Raw genomic sequence first — 18,581 nt, forward strand, 5'->3', positions numbered from 1 at the left:
TGATATTTTGGACAGGTCTGACAACTAAGTGACTCCTTCCCCTTGAAGCAGGGGCATAACTAGAAACCACAGGGCCCTGGTGAGAAAATTGTCTGAGTCTTCTTTGCCCATTGCACCCCCAATTGACCCATTTACATTATGGAGGGCTGTGCTGACAAGGATGCAATTCTCCATAGGATGCATTCTAAAGTGCTTTAACACACATGGTATGAGTCGGGCCTAGGGCAACAGTCTAGATAAATAACCATAAATGCCCTGCTGTGTAAAATTACACTCTACCTTGTCTAGGAGTTTTATATAAGTTAGTTTCTTCTAGGAAGTAGCCTCCGAAATTGTGATTTTGTATTTTAACATGTGTTGAAACATACTTTTTATGGAATACCATACATTTTACTGCATGCGATGGAGTTCAGGTAGCATACATGTAATTGGCTGCTTCTACTTCCCTTGACTAGAATGGAATTTCTGTTGAGCAATAAGTATTCTGTGGTATATGCTTCCTGTTTTCAGTAGAAGAAGGTCAAATAAGACATGTCTCTTTTTTTTAACTCAAATAATTAAATAATTTGAATGCAGTAAACTGCAAATTTGTCTTCAATACACATTTGATGCTTTTTTCTTTCAACAAACATGCATTATGTACAGACATACCTGGGAACTTCTCGGCTCTGACTACCCGGAGCCTTCCCTTGCAGGACGCGGCCAGAACTGCACACTGATGTAGAGGGGGGGTCCTGCTGATGTCAGGGGGGGGTCCCACTGACGTCGGGGGCGTTCACACCGACGGCAGCAGGAAACACTCCCATTTAAAGGAAAAATGGGCGGGGAGCAGGACATGTCAAGACCCCGCTCCCACGACCCGAGGATTCTGTTCTTGACTCGGAGAACCGGAGGAGCAGCGCTCACCCGGCAATCTCCGGGTCAAACCTGGAGAGTTCCCAGGTATGTGTACAGACCTGGGTGCTGCCATTGTTGTCAGTCATGTAATATTTTTGGGTTAATTTCCCCTATGCACCACATCGAGTTGATTCTTTATGGCAATGCTAATGAAGTCTGTTGCTAGACTATCATTAGCCAGAGTCTAAATGGGTGCGTAAGACTGGGCCAGTCTATTTACTAAAAGGCAGTGTGAGAAGTCTGGTGTCTAGTAGATTGGGCTAAGATATCAAGGATAGAACATAGATATGGCTGATACACAGCCGCAGTAAAACACTGTATTATGCAAAATCTAGAAATGTTTTCATAGATAAAATAGCGCCATATTTTGAAAATGTATTTTATTAATGTATTTATTAATGTGCAGTGAATACCAGCCTTTCTAGCACTACATATACAGGCACATACAGCTGATATGCATTTACATCGGCATTTATGTTATCATCACAATCAATTGTAAGCGGTGAAATAACTTGCTGAACGTAAACGCCCTGTTCTGTGGCAATTTCAAGATGAATATTGTGAATATTGTGAATATGGTATATATGGTATAGAATAAGCAGCTGCATACTTCAACAGTGAAATGGCTCTAATGTAGTTGCAACCATGCCCTATAATGAATAATGCTAATTATAGGGTTGAAAGTGTGTAATTATACTGAGTATCACATTCTTTTGTATGCTACTGTTTAGAAGAGATGCTTCTGAGCCATACTTCTCCTTAAGCGGCAGCAGGGGCTCCTTCTTATCATAGCCTTTATAGGTAAATAAATGTCATTGTGATATGCTTTTTCATTGTCAAATGCTCATGATTTATGTGTATTCTTTGTGAAGTACTTACAAATGTATTTACTATACAGATAACATAATAGACCCCTTTACATTATCATAGCACACTTCATTCTTCCTCCTTTACAATATACCGTACTTAGAGATGAGTGAATGTTGGGGAAATAATGAGATACAAATGTGAACATGTGGGAATCATTTTGATGATGTATTGTGTTTAAACATATGGAAGGGAAAATATTTTCTTGACTATAAGACTTCACTCGTGCTGTCCCATAACTCTGGAATTCACTTCAATCGAACCTCCAGCTTTCACCCTCCCTCTCAATATTCAAGAAAAAGCTCAAAACTCACTTCTTCAGAGAAGCCTAGGATCTTTACAACTAGAAATTACCTGCCACTAATACAACCTCACACTATCTCACCCCTTTCTCCATAACTTAGGTTTCTCTTCACCATCATTCCCTCCAGAATGTAAGCAAAGGATTAGGCCATCAGTACTTAATGTATTGATTTGTCTTAGTCTGTCAATTCTAGTCTAGTTATGCCCCTTGAATATATATATATTGTAAGAAGCGCTGCATGAATTCTTGCCATTATTTAATTAAAAGATAGTGACAGAGAGAGAGATAGAAAGGCGACCATCATTCTATATTTTGAGCTCCAGGATATGACATCATATGCAAGTACTCAGCCTTTTAAGGATGCATGACATTGGGTAAAAACAATACCGATATCTGATCTCCTCAACAGTTGCCATTGTGCGTGTAGACAGGGGTGGGCAAAGTGTGTATCAGACACCAGTGATTTGTGGAAGTATTATTGCTTATGGAGCATTTAGTCAAATGTCCTTCATGAGTTGTTGCCATATATGTATGTTCACGGGGAGAGTGTGCCGTATTTGATAATCACAAATGCTAGCATTATTTTATCTGTTAGCAATTAGCAACATATGCCACAAATAAACAATAAGATAATACATATTTTATCTACAGGGCTTCTTTAACAAGCTAAGATGTAACTTATGATAAGGGTATCTTGCGCAAAGCCACTTTCTGAAATTATAATAATAATAATATTAATAATAATATAATAATAAGTAGCGGGTGACGCCTACATTTTATTGATCATATTTAGAAAAATATTAATAACGCCACTTGCCACCATGGATGCATTTAAAAAAATGCACCATTCATGGAAATTATTTCAACATGACAAGCCTATTAAGATAAAGGAGGACCCCTAATGGAGAAAATATTACATCTGTAGAAAATAATGGAATAAGCAGAATGAATCAACTGTCTCAGTAGTTTCAAAGTAGTTGTCCACTAGCCCCACTTCACTTCTTTGTAGCAAATATATGCAATTATAAAACAATCACATCACAATAGAAGCTTCTTAATAAGTTGCAGTTAAATGTTGGCCATAGCCGCAACTTGCAAACAATAAGCCGAAGCTGATAAATACTATTAAAATTGGGTACTCATTATTCATAGGTGTCCTCATGCGCACCTGCTAGTGTACTAATGACTGATTAGTCCGTGCATCTACTAGTCTATGCTTGCTGTACAGATATGTATCAAAGTGGATGCTGAATAGGGTGCATGTTGAATAGGGTGCATGTTGAGGGGAGAGCTGGCAAGCCGGAGGGGGGGCAAGTCCAGCCAAGTGGGCCAGTAAAAAAAGATCACAAAAGACATTCAAGCACTATCCAGCCCTGTCCAAATTACATTTACAAAAAGTGAACTAATACACAAGCCATACAAAGCTAAAGAAGATAAAAAGCATCATAGAAAGGCTACCGAAAGTCCTGTTGACTCTAGACATCCTGGTGGCTATATGAAGGAATGTTAGAAGACATTTAGAAAAGCTTCAGGTAGTGGCCTAAATGTTTTAAATGAACTGTGCGAGGGTGCATCATTAACCCCATCAGCAGGTTGCAAGAAGAAAACAAAACAGGAGGAAAAAAGTAAAGTAGCAACAAGGGAATATGCAAGTTCTGAAACAAACTTACGGCTCAGAAGCTGTTGACACTTTCCTTCATCTTGGGTCTGGGATGCGCATTGCCGTTGGGAAATAGTTGTCTTCCTGCATGTAGGACAAGACAAATACTCAGTATAAATCAAGACATTGTGACACAGGTTAGTAGAGAGGAGGCAGGATTGGGTCACAACCAAGCAAGAGCAGCACAAGAGAAGGGAGTACAGATTAGGGAGTGCAGCGAGGAGACTCAGGGCAGCTTTGAGCAGCACTGGACCTGTTTGGCAGCAGAGTCCCCTGGTGCTGGCTAGAGGAGATGGATGTATGAGGAGGAGGCACTTGTCACTGCCTGGATGTGTGTGCTGAATGAGGTGGAGGCAGGGGTGCTTCCTACCAGCACTGAATGAGATGTCAGCAGGGCTTCAAGAAGGGATGCTATCTCACAGCATGAGTCTTCTCCTCCTCCTTCTCTTTATTCTCACTTTCTCTTCATTGTCCTCAGCTCATGCTCCTCTTTCACTCCCTCCACCCCCCTTGCTGTTTTGGCTGTCAAAATGTTCATTTAAATAAGCCTTCTCTGTTTTACTAATTAAATGTTTCCGTACCTTCGTGATTTAACCACCAGTTTGCCAGAGAGATAATATTTTTAGGCTCACAGTGGGGCTGTTTTCAGCAGTTGGGATAGAAATCTAAGCATGCCTTTTCAAGTGTCCCTCTTTAAAAGAAACAGTCTCTCATTGGGATTCTAATTCTTTTTCGCACACCTGATGTCCTTCTTTTCTAGGAGTTCAGAATGTTTGGTAGGTATGGTAGGTTCAACAACTGTGGAAACCACAAACATGTAGAAGGAGTGGCACGTGTGTGTGAATGAAATCCTGTAAATAAAGTAGAGCCTAGGTCGGAATCCCTTTTACCCACCCAAATAAGAGACTGCACAATAAATCAAAGTTTAAACATCTAAACAATATTGTAAACAGTTAACCTTATTGTGCAAGTGTATGTAAAATTTCGTAAACAAATTAATCTCGGACAACGGGTTGTCTTTAAGCCCTTCAATGACAATGGATTGTGACCTTGTACATGTACAGGTTTTGTCGTGAAGGAGTTAACATATAACCAATGTATTTACCAACAATACCACTGAAATCCCATTTAACTGTAACACCACCACAGGCTGGTATAGGCCTACCAATTATATCCCTGCCGTGCTACTGACGTCCCATGTACAGTAGCCCATATCCCCCAAACAAAATCACAAGGGTACCAGCCTCAAGAGTGTACTGCACTTAACCCAGAGGCTTGTGCATCATGAGTCCACCGCTTCTATGGATGATTAACCCTTGCACCATGCCAGCGACCAACCACACTAAACATTTAACAGCACTAAATAATGGAGAGGGAGGGTGGGAAATTGTCTCATAAAGCAAACAATAACAGGGGGGGGCACTCCCTGAGAGGGTCCCTAATATACCCTACGGCCCCCCTGTGTCCTACCCCTCCAAGGGGCACCAACCGACCTCACGCAGCCTCTTAATGTCCTTTTCTTATTGTCTTCCCAGATACGGGAGTAGACTGCCTGGCGTCACCTCAGTCATGATGCCCCTGTGTCCAATGCTTTCCCTCCTGGGATATTCTAAATTTTTCATAAAAATGCCCTACTTGATAACATACAAAGTTCAGAATAGGTGACGAAGTCACATAAAAAAGTGATGAGGTTTGGGTGTTCTGTGAAAAGGTTTAGCAGGACCCACCCTGTGATGGAAATCACATTTTACTTATGGAGCACCAGTGAAACCTTACAACAACATTAAAATTGACAATATACAAAATTGACAATACCTGAAACACAACTTATTGATAACTTTATATGTAATTTAGTACAGTGTTTACAAGCAAAAGTTGATTTTATTAACACAATTTTGTTTATTATCACTATATTGTATCATTTTGAATATTAACTATGCATAAGATTACCCAGTTAAGGCCAAGTGAGATCCTAAGCACCTACCAAATCCATTAATAATAATCTGAATATAATACATTCAATAAACAGTGCAAAATAGCATAGCTTTAATGTATTCAACATGAATTAGGTTCCCTTGAGCATCATGTCATAGAATGATCTTAAACATGTGGGTATAATTAGTATTTAATACTTAAGGACTGTAATTATTGTCAGGAAGCGCAACATTCATGCACTTTTGCATGCAGGAATTTTAGAAACATTTTTATTACTATATAATTACCTGAGTCAGGATACGCTCCTAAATTGTTGATATTACCCCCATCTGAGGAACTTGACTTACTAGGTAGGGCATCAGGTTTTAGTCCTCTGTTGGACCCATTGCGATGTGAACCATGTGGCCCATCTACACTGCCCATTTCTCCTGATGTATAGATTCAGACTTTAAGCAGTCCTTAGTCTTCTCTTAGATTCAGAATATCTTTATACCTATGCCTTGCATTTCCAAATTGTATGCAATTTTGATTGAACCCCCGGCCCTTCTTAAACGGTATTATTTCAGCCTCTGGGAGAGAGATCTGGACCTAACACTTGCCCCCGCAGACTGGGAGAAAATTCTCCTTATAACACACAGGAGACGCTCTTTAAGCTTATTTCTAGATGGTACAAAGTTCCCATGGATCTTAACAGGTTCTTACCCCAGCTCTCTCCTACTTGTTGGAGGTGTGGATTCCATCCGGGTTCTCTTCTCCATAAATGGTGGTCTTGTCCGGTCATACACCCTTTCTAGGAGTCTGTCGTGGCTATAATCAGAGAGGTGGAAGCAGTCTCGGCTTCCATTCTATTGCGTCATACTAAAAACCCTTACACAACTTATAAGAGGTCATTGACATTTCACTTACTAAACGCAGCGTAAACTGTCCTCCATCTACCGATCCCCCATCTATTGAGGTTTGGGTTAACCGCGTTGATTTTATCTGCCATATGGAAGCTGTTACATGGTCTGCCAGGGTTTTGGGTCACAAAAACAACATAATTTGGTTCCATTGGAAAAATGTTGTGTCTAACTTTGATACTCTCCCTCTCGCCTCTGAATCTCTAAATCACCCTTTAGGATTAAGTGTTGCGTTATAACCCATACTATGTTCTCTTTAACTGACTGTCCTTGTAGTGTGGGATGTATCTGGCTCTGCATCTTGTCGTCACCGGATCACAGTTTTTCTTTATGTTTTCATAATATTTTTTCTTTTGTGGTTTTTATTTTGACTTTGTAATTGGAGTACCATATTATGTGTTTCTTCCATTTGTGTCACCTTTATGAATACTCCTTGTCATCTTTTACAGTGTTCTCTCTGTGATGTACAAATGATACATACTTTGTTTCATGTAAGACGATAATATCCTCTGTAACTTACAGAACTACGTTGTTACTGTGATCATGGCGTGATTGTTGTCACATTTTTCTCTCTTACTTGCCTTGTATAACTACATTATGACACTCCCTTATTTATACATTGTACTTCTGTATTGTATCACCTATTTGTGCAATAAACAGATAATTGATTAAAAAAAACCCTTACTATATTAGCCTCTACCACCTCTGATGGGAGGCTGATTCATTTATCTACCACTTTCTTGGTAAAGTAAAACTTGATTACCTTACATCTAAACCAAAGACTCTAGTTTTAGACCATGAATGCACGATCTTATAATCATCTTGCTGCAAGCTATTAATATTAATCATTAATATAACATGCAGCTTTACTGATACTGGGTTCTGTAACTGCAGTAATATCATGACTGTGCAACAAAGTAATAAAGTAGACCTGTCTCTTAATAGTAGTATCCTGATTTATCGTCAGACCTTGTCTGAGACATGGATGCACTTCCAGAGAAAAGGTACACAAACCTTAAATTTCAGTGTGGCAGAATAAACAAGTAAAAGCAGATGAGGCCCATTTCAAAAATAACAATATATTCATTATTGAATTTATATTCAACATATTTTCAACACAGGAGACATGTAAAACCAGTGAAGGTAATGTGGTAATGTGACATTAACGTACATTAGAAGGGATGCATTTGCTGCAATTTTGCTTTTATACTTAAGTAGGTAGCACTTTAATATTCAATACAAAATAATTTACCTGTCACAGCATGCTGTAATTTTTTCATTGTAATTTATAGTATATGTAATTCACAGTAATATGGTCTGTAGGATTTTATCAAGGGGTGCAAAACTAAAATGAAAGATATATATATATATATATATATAAAATCATCTTTATTTTCACACCTTTATTTATTTCTATTTAATTATGTCTCCCAATGTGTCTGCTTTTTTGTTGGCTATTCTCCTTTAGCTTATCTAATATACACCATATGGACAAAAGTATCTGGACATCTGACCGATACACCAACAGGGAATTTTCTGACATTGTATTCTAAATACATAGACATTATTATGTAGTTGGTCCCCCCTTTGCATCTGTAACAGCTTCCACTCTTCTGGGAAGGCTTTCCACAGGGTTTTGGAGAGTTTCTGTGGGAAGTTTTGCCCAATCATCCAGTAGAGCATTTGTGAGGTCAGTCACTGATGTTGGATGAGAGGCCTGGCTCGTAATCTCTGTTCTAGTTCATCCCAAAGGTGTTCGATGGGATTGAGGTCAGGACTCTGTGCAGGCCAGTCAAGTTCTTCCACACCAAACTAATCCAACCATGTCTTTATGGACCTTGATTTGTGGTCTGGGGTACAGTCATGCTTGGGACAGGAAAGGGCCTTCCCCAAACTGTTTAGACAAAGCTGGAAGCATAGCATTGTCCAAAATGTCTTGGTATGTCCCCTTCAGCATTTTAGACAATGCTCTGCTTTCAGCTTTGTGGGAACAGTTTGGGGAAGGCCCTTTTCTAATTATGCCGCGCTGTGCAATTTAAACGGGGCAGTTAACACATCCATAACAAACATACATTAATATATAAAGACACATCAGACATTGAGTACCTCAGTTTCCGTCTCTGTCCAACCAAGCCAGAATAAACCACGTTACTTAATTGTTTTCAGTGTGATACTGGGCATTACCAAAGCGTCCATAAACTGTAGTCAGCTTAAAATATAACTTGGTGGTAGCAGCATATTACCAGTCTGATGTGGGTTTTTGTGGTGTGTTTAAGGGTTAAGTAACCCTTGCACACCCACATCCTATGTGTCCGGTTATCCGATCGCTAACCGTGACATCCACCTTCCTAGCAAAATGGTCAACAGATTAGTTTAAGGACATTCATTTTACAGTGCATTTTACCACAGCTCTCGCAGCTGCAAATGCCCTCAATATAAATGTAGACCTCTTAGATCCAAGTGCTGACAGATATCAGATTTTCCATGAAATGGAGGCACTCCCGTATGAAACCTTATCTCACATTTTTAATTGGGATCTTGGTAACTAATGTGGAAAATAACGATCATTTTAAAAGGATGTACAAATCTAGTAGCCCTCTTTGTGCCTTAAAGGGGAACTCACAACTAAAACGTCTGTTACTAGTATCAAATAAAAACTCACAAAAGTATTGTGCTGTTTTCAATGTTTAAATAAAAGTTCTAGTATTGGCATAATATAATGTTTTCAGACACCTGCATATCGGTCGTTTGTATGTATTCTAGCTCTGTTATTTTAGCCCAATATATTCCCTAATTTCATGCCATATAATAAAGAATTGACTCAGTGTTTGTGTTTGAGCAAAGATAACCCTAAAAACAACAGCAGCCTCCAGGTCTGCAGATAAAATAACTAAATGGGAGTAAAATTAAATAAAACCACATTTTGTCCATGGTAACCTACATTGCATAAGGTGCTGTATTTTATTTTAATGGGACTTTCCCTTTAAATCTTCCAGCTACATTAAGTGTGCCAGTAAAGCTCTGCTTAATTACGGAAGTGGTTTCAGAGACATTTTGCCCTTAAATTAAAATATGTAAAACGCTGGCGCTCACAGCTATAACTCCTTTGGAATTTACTTTCAATGGACCCCATACTGTGTCGTCTCCCGCAGAGCAATGCAGAAACATCTTGCTCCCTTATTATTAAAGAAATATGCCTTATTCAAGTGGGACAAGATTAATGCAACTCAGTTTAACATTTTTCCCTACTAATATGTTTAGAACTGTACCTGTGTTCCTGGGGCAAAACCTTGAAAAGATTTTTGTTTTAATAAATGATTATAGAAACGTATTGCAATCAAAGGCCATGGACAACTCTGCGTTTTCCTTCACACATGCAAAAGTGACAATAGTTTTATTCAAAGCGCAAACATTTTTAGCTTTAAAAATCACTGTTTTGAAATGCGTAAAGGGTTTTAGTTACATTTATTTTTCAAGCTTTCCCGTCACCGTTGCCAAAATGTAGCCAGTAACCAAAATTTTCCATTAAGCTGTGGGACTATCTGCGTTTAAAACTGGGGGTTCTGTTGACTACTCTCCGCAATTTAACCACTCAAATAATTAACTAAAGCTCAAGGGAATTCTTTCTTCATTAAAATATTCAGTGACCTTGCTGATTGTATTGAGATGATCGATCCCCCCTTGACTTGAAGTTACATTTTACAAGAAACCCTGCAGCTCTAATATATATATATATATATATATATATATATATATATATATATATATATATATATATAGTCAAATGGACACATTTATCAAAAGGTAAAAAATAAATTAAAAAATAAAGCACTTTATTTTAAACAACTGTAGAGAGAATCTGCAGCTTTCCTTCTCCTCTGTGGTTCACTTTTCTTCCATGGTCCATTGACAAATTCAATTGTTTCTGGAGATTCCCCCCATGCATTTGCAAAGGGGACACTGCATGAATTTAAAGGGACCTCACAGCTATCATATGCATTGTTCTGTATATGATGGCTGTAGTGTTCTTTGTAAATTGCAAAATCTTACGTTTGCAGTTTACCAAGATACCGGTAAATGGAAAAGCTTCCGATCAGGAGTGGTAGAAGCCAATGCATGAGATAAGCATAAAGCTTTCCTGAATTAAAGATAAGACCGAGGACTGATTAAGGTCTGCATCTTTATATCAGGAAAAATGGGAAGTCAAGGTGGGCTAAATGGTTCTCAGTGTTGAGCTGGCCTGCCAGGGTTCCGGGAGATGTCGCAGTAGGCGGTCTCCACTGGGGGGTCTTGAGACCTGCCATCTACGGTAATTATATATTATTTTCCCAACTGCATGTATACCAGTCAGCACCGCACTACATATGATGCCAGATCTGGTGCATCGCTGTCAGATACTCAAAGCAAGAACAGACTGGCAGACTGTATGAACATTATTATTTAATATTATATGAATATGAAGGGGGCATGTTAAGGGACGGGTATTAAGGTAGGGAGTATAGATATGATAATAAGTTATGTTAGGGGGCATGAAGATGGTGAGGGGGATGGTGGTGTTAAACACCTACATTAAACCTATTCTCTTTTTTTTAACTGAAGTTCCAGTTCATGCTCTTCTTCTTTCCCCTCGTCCAACCGCATGTCCCCTTAAGTCTCTCTCATATACCGTTGTCCCTACTCTAGCTCATATATTCAACCCTTTTCACTGGATCCGTCCCACCTCTCTTCAAGCATTTTACTATCACTCCTATCTTGAAAAAAAAACCCTCCTTGAATGCGACTGATCTGTCCAACTACCACTCCATGTCTCTAATTCCTCTCACCTCTGAGCTTCTTGAAAAAATAGTTTACACCAACTAAGTTTCATACACTAACTAAGCTGCAGGTATTCTTTGCCTTTCATTATTTCAGGCGCGTTAATTAATTAGGTTTGTCATTCCAAAACCTTTTAATAGCAGTGTAAGCAACACGTTCATATCATTTAATTTGTCTCTTGCTGGCGAAATGTCTAGCCAGTGTATAAAGAAGGTACAAAGTGTTGTTGAGAGGGTTTTTAGAAGCTAGCCTGTGTCTACATTGTTAGCTGGCATTGTGTTGGGTTTCCAAAAATCATTTTTCCTCTGTCACTAACAACCAATGTTAGCTTCATTTACCTCTAATCATCTTATTTGTCGTTTTGTGTGTTCAAGGCTAGCCAATAACAAACAGGAAATACATTTACCTAATATACGGTAAATTAACATCTCTCGGCGGCATAAGAATCATCCTTTTTATTTAAAATAAAAGTACAGCAGGCTTATGGTCGATCATTGATTTGTCCAGGAAGTAAAGCTTTGTCATTGCACAGAGTAATTAACTTACTGTTTAGAGGTATGTCTGTTCGTTCTTTTTAATGCAACATGAAAGCTGTCTTTTTCTCAGAAAGAGCATTACATCTATTAAGAATAATATGGGCAACAGACGTCTACGCTATGTCTTTTCATCATGTCATATTTCTTTTGTAAATGCCTACTTTTTTGGATCAATTTGTCCAAAGCACTAAAAATTGCCTTTTTTTTTTTGTTTCCACATACGGGAAAATAGTTTGACCAATCCATATATATTGTCAGAGCAAACACAAAACACTTGCAAATGCTAGGACTATGACATGTAATGGATTTATATCAACCTACAATAATAGATAATGAATAGTGCACATACCATTCACAAAGGTTTAATCTGTAGTCCATTCATCCAGTTCATCCTCACAAGCACTTGCAGTTAGGGAAATAAAACACTTTGAGTCAGCTCTGGGACTATCGTGTAGTTTCGATGGCGTTTTATTTTTTTTTTTTAGAAGGGTGGAATTCATAAAAACAAAAATACCAGGACAATGTGTAAATGGGTTAAGATTGCAATATTAAAGAAATAATAATCTTATGAAAAAATGATTTGACAGCTTCGGTTCATTTGTAAAAATATTGCTGCGGGCATTTAAGGACACCAAGTACCTACAGATCCCTATAAATGAAGCCACAATAAGCACAATATACTATTCATAGTCCACAAATATTTGCCTATGATCGGTATCTAATCTTCCAAATTGTGACGCATAGTTTAATGAATAACCCTGCTGTACACAGTAACTTCCATGAACTATATTAGAACATTATGAAGCCATGTTCACATTGAGCTGACGTATATTGGAAATATAGCACCACCTTCTTTTGATAACATGGAACTGCAATTATTAAACAAATTGCAACATCACGGACGCTGTGCTCCATATTATGTTTCCACATTTTAAGAAATAAGGATCATAGAAATGGTAAACAAACAAGTTCCTTCAAAGCAATCAGCCCCCTTACTGTCATCACATCTTGTCTTCTTATAGTATGTAGCTACATTCAACAAATGATATCGGAATCAATAATGATATCTATACTCTATAATAGACAATAACAAAAGTTATGGTGGGTAAAGGTGATGGAAAACCCTTCCACTTAAAATTAAGGGGGTAGTAGAAGCATTATTAAACACTCATCTACAGACACCAGACAAGCCAGAAGGCTTGTTTTTCCCCTCAGAAATCTCATGGTGCTGCCACAACCACAAGGGATTCTGGGTAGGAGCATGCAAATAAGGTAAAAAATGATCACCTTGAAAGTAATCGCCTGCTGTACAAGACTGGCTTTAGACAAAACTCGAGTAAGAGGTGCAGTAGCCAGATCACCACTCATGGACAGCTGTTTTGTCCTCAATGGGACTTGAGTGGAAGGGTTTTCCATCACCTTTACAACCATAACTTTTGTTCTAGGTATTTCTCGTGCTACCCCAAGCCTCAAGTATTAAGCCAGTATCACAACCTCATGCTGACGAGTCCCATTAAGGCCGAAACAGCTGTCTGGTTATTGCACCTCTTACCCAAGTTTTGTCTAAAGGCTGTCTTGTACAGCGGGCAATTATTTTCAAGGAATCCATGTATAAATTGGATATAGAGGCAAAAGGTGATCATTGTTGACCTTATTTGCATGCAGAGACGGCCTTAAGTGTTCTGGCACCCTGTGCGGACTACTCCTCTGGCGCCCCCCATCCCAAAAAAAAAGAAAGGAAAAAAAATCTTGTAACAAACAACTAGCTTTCATTAAAGATAGTTTATGTGCAAGTGCAAACAAGTACAGTAATACATAACTGGAAACAATGGAAACAACAATAATATACATTAAATACAAGGAAAAAACAGCTAATCTGCTGTAACAAAACATTTTTTTAAATATTGAAAAAATTGGACCCCAGAAAGCATTTCCTTGGACCCCGCTCCACGCTCCCTAGCATGCAAATACTCTCTCCGCTACCACACCAAAAAATTGCCACACTGACTGCAGATTAGGGGAAGACTGTGAGAGTCAGTGCAGTCTTCCCCTCCTTCTCACCCTGACCATGACTTTGAGAGGTCCTCTCTCCTGAAATCATTCCCAGTCCCTTTGTCCCTCATTCACTAAGCCATACCTCTCCTTTCCTTCTTCCCTGTGAACTATAGATCAAACACCTATAAACAGCACTTGCATGTAGAGATCGCATATAAACCCTATATTTGCGGGTATGCATAAATGATGTATGGAAACATAGCATATCAGGTATAGCTCAACAGAATCAACACAAAAACCAAGCTTTGCAGGTATAGATCAAATGAAAATCACAAGTTAGTCAGCATTGAAGGTATAGATCAAATAAACAGAATCAGACATACAAACTCTATTTGTAGGTATACAATAATAATGTATGGAAACAGAGCGTACCAGATAAAGATCAACAGAATAACACACACCCGGCTTTGCAGGTATAAATCAATTGGAATTCACATATAAACTCAGCATTAAAAGTATAGATAATTACAGGCATAGATCACAGGTTGCACACCCCAAAGCCAGCCCTGGTGTCCACATTGCCCACATAGAACCTGATCAGCACCCAAATTACACACATATTACAGCCCAACCTGAGCCAACTTTGTCCCCTAACAGCCCAGTGTAAGACATCTTTGTCGGCAAAGAGCCCACCCTTCATGTGCCATCTTTGCATTTCCCCAAATCACTTAAACATCCATGATATACATAAACACTTACATAGTTACTCACTCATTCACACAAATCATTTACACATATTCATTAATGCAGTCTCACAAATCATTCAAGCAATTCATCCACACATTAATTCATTAATTCTCGTACGCATTCACACAATTCATCCACACATTAATTTATTCTCGTACGCATTCACACTACCCCCTCTCCCCATCTACCCCTCCCCTTCTTATCTGCCCCTTCTCACTATGTACCCCCTCTCCCCCTTCTCACTCCCTTCCCCCCTTTCTCACTATGTACCCACTTCCCCACTTCTCAATATGTAGCCCCTCTCCCCTTCTCACTATCTATCCCCTCTCCCCCTTTCTCACTAACTATACCCTCTCCCCCTTTCTCACTATCTATCCCTTCTCCCCCTTCTCACTGCCTTCCCCCTCTGACACTTCTCACTATCTACCACCCCTGCCCCTTCCCACTGCCTCCCCCCTCTGCCCCTTCTCACTATCTACCACCTCTGCTCCTTCTCACTATCTACCACCTCTGCCCCTTCTCACTGCCCCTCCTGCCCCTTCTCACTGCCCCCTGCCCCTTCTCACTGCCCCCCCTGCCCCTTCTCACTGCCCCCTGCCCCTTCTCACTGCCTCCTCCCCCTCTGCCACCTGTCATCAGATTGAAAATTAAACATAAAATCAGCTAGCTACAAGAAATATAAAACATCTATACTGGACTTTCCAGAGTTGATGAGAGATTATGGTACTGAGCTCCATATATACATCACAATCCAAAAGATCACTTGTAAGACTTCACAAAATGATGCAAATGCAGTTTATTATCTAAATGTTTCCATTTTTTCATGAAAAAAAAAATATATATATATATATGTGTGTGTGTATATCATACATATATCATAATACATAGACACAGAGAGGAGTATATGCAAAAAACTTGTTGGGTTTTTTTTTTTTTTTTTTTTTTTACATAAAATTGCCTGTTTTGTGCTTTCACACAATAAACAATGGCATTCCCTGAAGAAACTGCCAACAACGAATTACATCCATTCTTCGGCACGTGTAGCCACCACCATTACAAGCCGTTTGGGGGCCATTACAAGCCGCTTTGGTGCTCGTTGATGAGGTGGAGTGGGAGGGACTGTGTAGGACAGTACATTTCAATAACTGATAGGTAGAAGTAGCCAAAAAATGGGGTCTCATTGATTGTTATGGATGTGATTGATGGGTCCAATAACCTGTGGGAGTTTTTCCTTACTTTTTTCACCCTGGCCAATCAGCATTTACAAGGGGAGGGACAAGCATTAGATATATAAGTGTGCTGACACCATTTGTCAGTAGCAGCAGTTACAGACTGATGGGAGTTGGAATGTGAGAGGCTGAGATTGATGCTCATATACCATACTGCAAGTTAATTTATAAAGTAATAATAGTTTACTTTGGTGCAGAACATTGACTGGTGTGGAGTGGGTTAGAGAAGGTTTAGTGACTACTGTAGAGTATGTATGTAATATATATATATTGTGACAAACCCTGTAGCACAAGGGCCATAAACATCACAATTAGGGGTCTTAACCACAGTCCTCTAGGGCAATCAGAGTCAGGAACAATAGTTTGAAGCAAAATAGTGCTTTATTTTTAACCGCTCAAACCCCAAAAACCAAATCATAAAAAGAAAACCTAGCTCCCAATTGGAGCCCTCTCTAACTGAACTATGCTGGTCCAGACTGACCAGCCTAATCACTCACTACCTCAACTTCCCAGCCAGACCCAGCTACGCCAGGCTCTGGAAAACCTCCCCCAGACAACACACAAAATGTCCAGGCAGGTATTGCCTCACTTGGCTCCGGGATTGTCTTCTTCAGGGCCTCTCCTTGCCCTGAGAGCACAGGGAAAAGTATCAGGGTCCAGGGGTTTTTAATGCCCAGCACCTGGGCCTGACGCCGGCCTCATAGAAATCCCGGACCGGATCCTGCAGATTTCTTGCCTCCTGGAAAACCCGGCATGGAGTTTCCACAGAATGGGGGAATGGAGCATTGGCCCATCCTGCTCTCCAATTGCTCCACCCCAGGGACCCATATGTATAATCTGCATAGCAGCTGTACTTAGATGCCATGCTAATCATCTCCCTGGGGTTCACACTGTCACAATATATATACCACTTACAAGGAGTACATCAGACATTTTTTACCAATTTATTTTAGGGTAAATTATTATTATTTAGATCTTTCTATCTTATCATATATCATTCTTTATCTTGGTTAAAACCTATTCCCGAGTACTTTAGGACAGTTGCCTATTTATGCTACGAGCTAAACCTCTAATTGATGGACAAGTTAATTTTTTATTATCTTTATATCATATCATCTATTATTTTTCACTGATGAAAAATATTGGTGACAAAAACAAGCATTATAATATGTAGATTATATAATGTATGTAATGTCAGTCCTGTTCCATGGGGCTGCATGTGCCTATTATCTGCCTACCTAGGTCCAGTGCCCTACTACTACTACTGCTGCTGCCGTTGCTCTTTTTTTGACCATGACTCTGCTCTTACTCTGGGGGAACCTGACAATTCTTGTTCTTATTTCCAATATGGATGGGGGATTCAGTCTGTCTGCCAGTCTCTGGCTTTGCCTCATCTGCTGCAGCTAATTTTCCAACCTTACTTACTAATTTTGGGAGAAATTCAGTGTCTTGTACAATGGGGCTGGATGTGTGCCAGTGTCTACCTACTCCCAGTGCCCTGCTACTACTGCTGCTGCCATATCCCATTCCTTACTCTAAGGGATCAATTCATCAAACTGGTTATTTGGAGAAAGAGTCCCATAACATGCTGCTGGGTGCAGGGCCGGCCCTACAATAGAGCCGACTGGGGCAATTGCGGCGAGTCTCCCTGTTCGGTCTCGGTGCCGGCTTGTAATGGAGAGCGCCGGAAGTGACGTCAATTTCCGGCGCTCAGCATTACAAGCTGGCACCGTGGCAGAGCAGGGAGACTCGCCGCAGGACTGTTTAAAGGTAAGTACCGGCGGGGTTGATTATGGCGTCGGCGAAGTTTAAAATGCCGCACCCCCCGGCGTCGGCGGGGGGGGGGCATTTTAAACTTCGCCCCAGGCGGCGTTAAGTCTTCGGCCGGCCCTGGCTGGGTGTGTGTCCACTGGTGCAGTGCTGCTTTTGCTGATGGTGGTCCTGCAGTGCAAAACCAGGTATGGATCTCTTCCTTAACCTTGAGATGGTGCTGCTGTAGGAGAAAGGTGAGTCCAGAAGAGGTCACAGAAGCCCCCCCTCCAAACCATGTTTCCGAATAAAAAATCCCCCCGAATTTTATCCAAACCGAACGAAAACGAACGCAACAAAATCAAAACGAAAATTTGGTCCGAATCAATTTTGCTTGCCATGCACAAGTCTAATGCATATATCATAATACATAGACACTCATCTGCAGGAGAATTTCAATGAGGTTTGCATAGTGATATCTGAGAGCAACAGGAAAATACACTTACCTTTACATGGATGTGCCTGAGACACACACACGCAAAGTTATGTCGCTTTTTGTTTGGTTATGTGGGCTCCCCCATTTACATACTGTATCTTCTGCAGACTTCCCTGTGAAGATGCCTGAAATGCATAATGCTTATACATGCATACACATACACACACACGTATTCATACAGCGTTATCCCCGCATTAATACATACACGCATGATGCACACCATGTGGATCCACACTTTTACATGCACAGAGTATCTCTGCTCCTTTGACTGGGGGCTGCTGGATGTGGGATCATGCCTTTTCCTTAAACCATGCAGTTTCCAGACTTTCTGGTTATAACATGTGACTGTAAAATGAGCATGTTATACTCATTTTGCCATCAATGATTATATTCCACAAATAGAATCTGTCTGTGTTCTTGCACATCCCCCTGCCACATAAGAGGGGCACCAA

Source organism: Spea bombifrons, chromosome 3 (genome assembly GCF_027358695.1).
Source record: "Spea bombifrons isolate aSpeBom1 chromosome 3, aSpeBom1.2.pri, whole genome shotgun sequence".
Lineage (NCBI taxonomy): Eukaryota > Metazoa > Chordata > Amphibia > Anura > Pelobatidae > Spea > Spea bombifrons.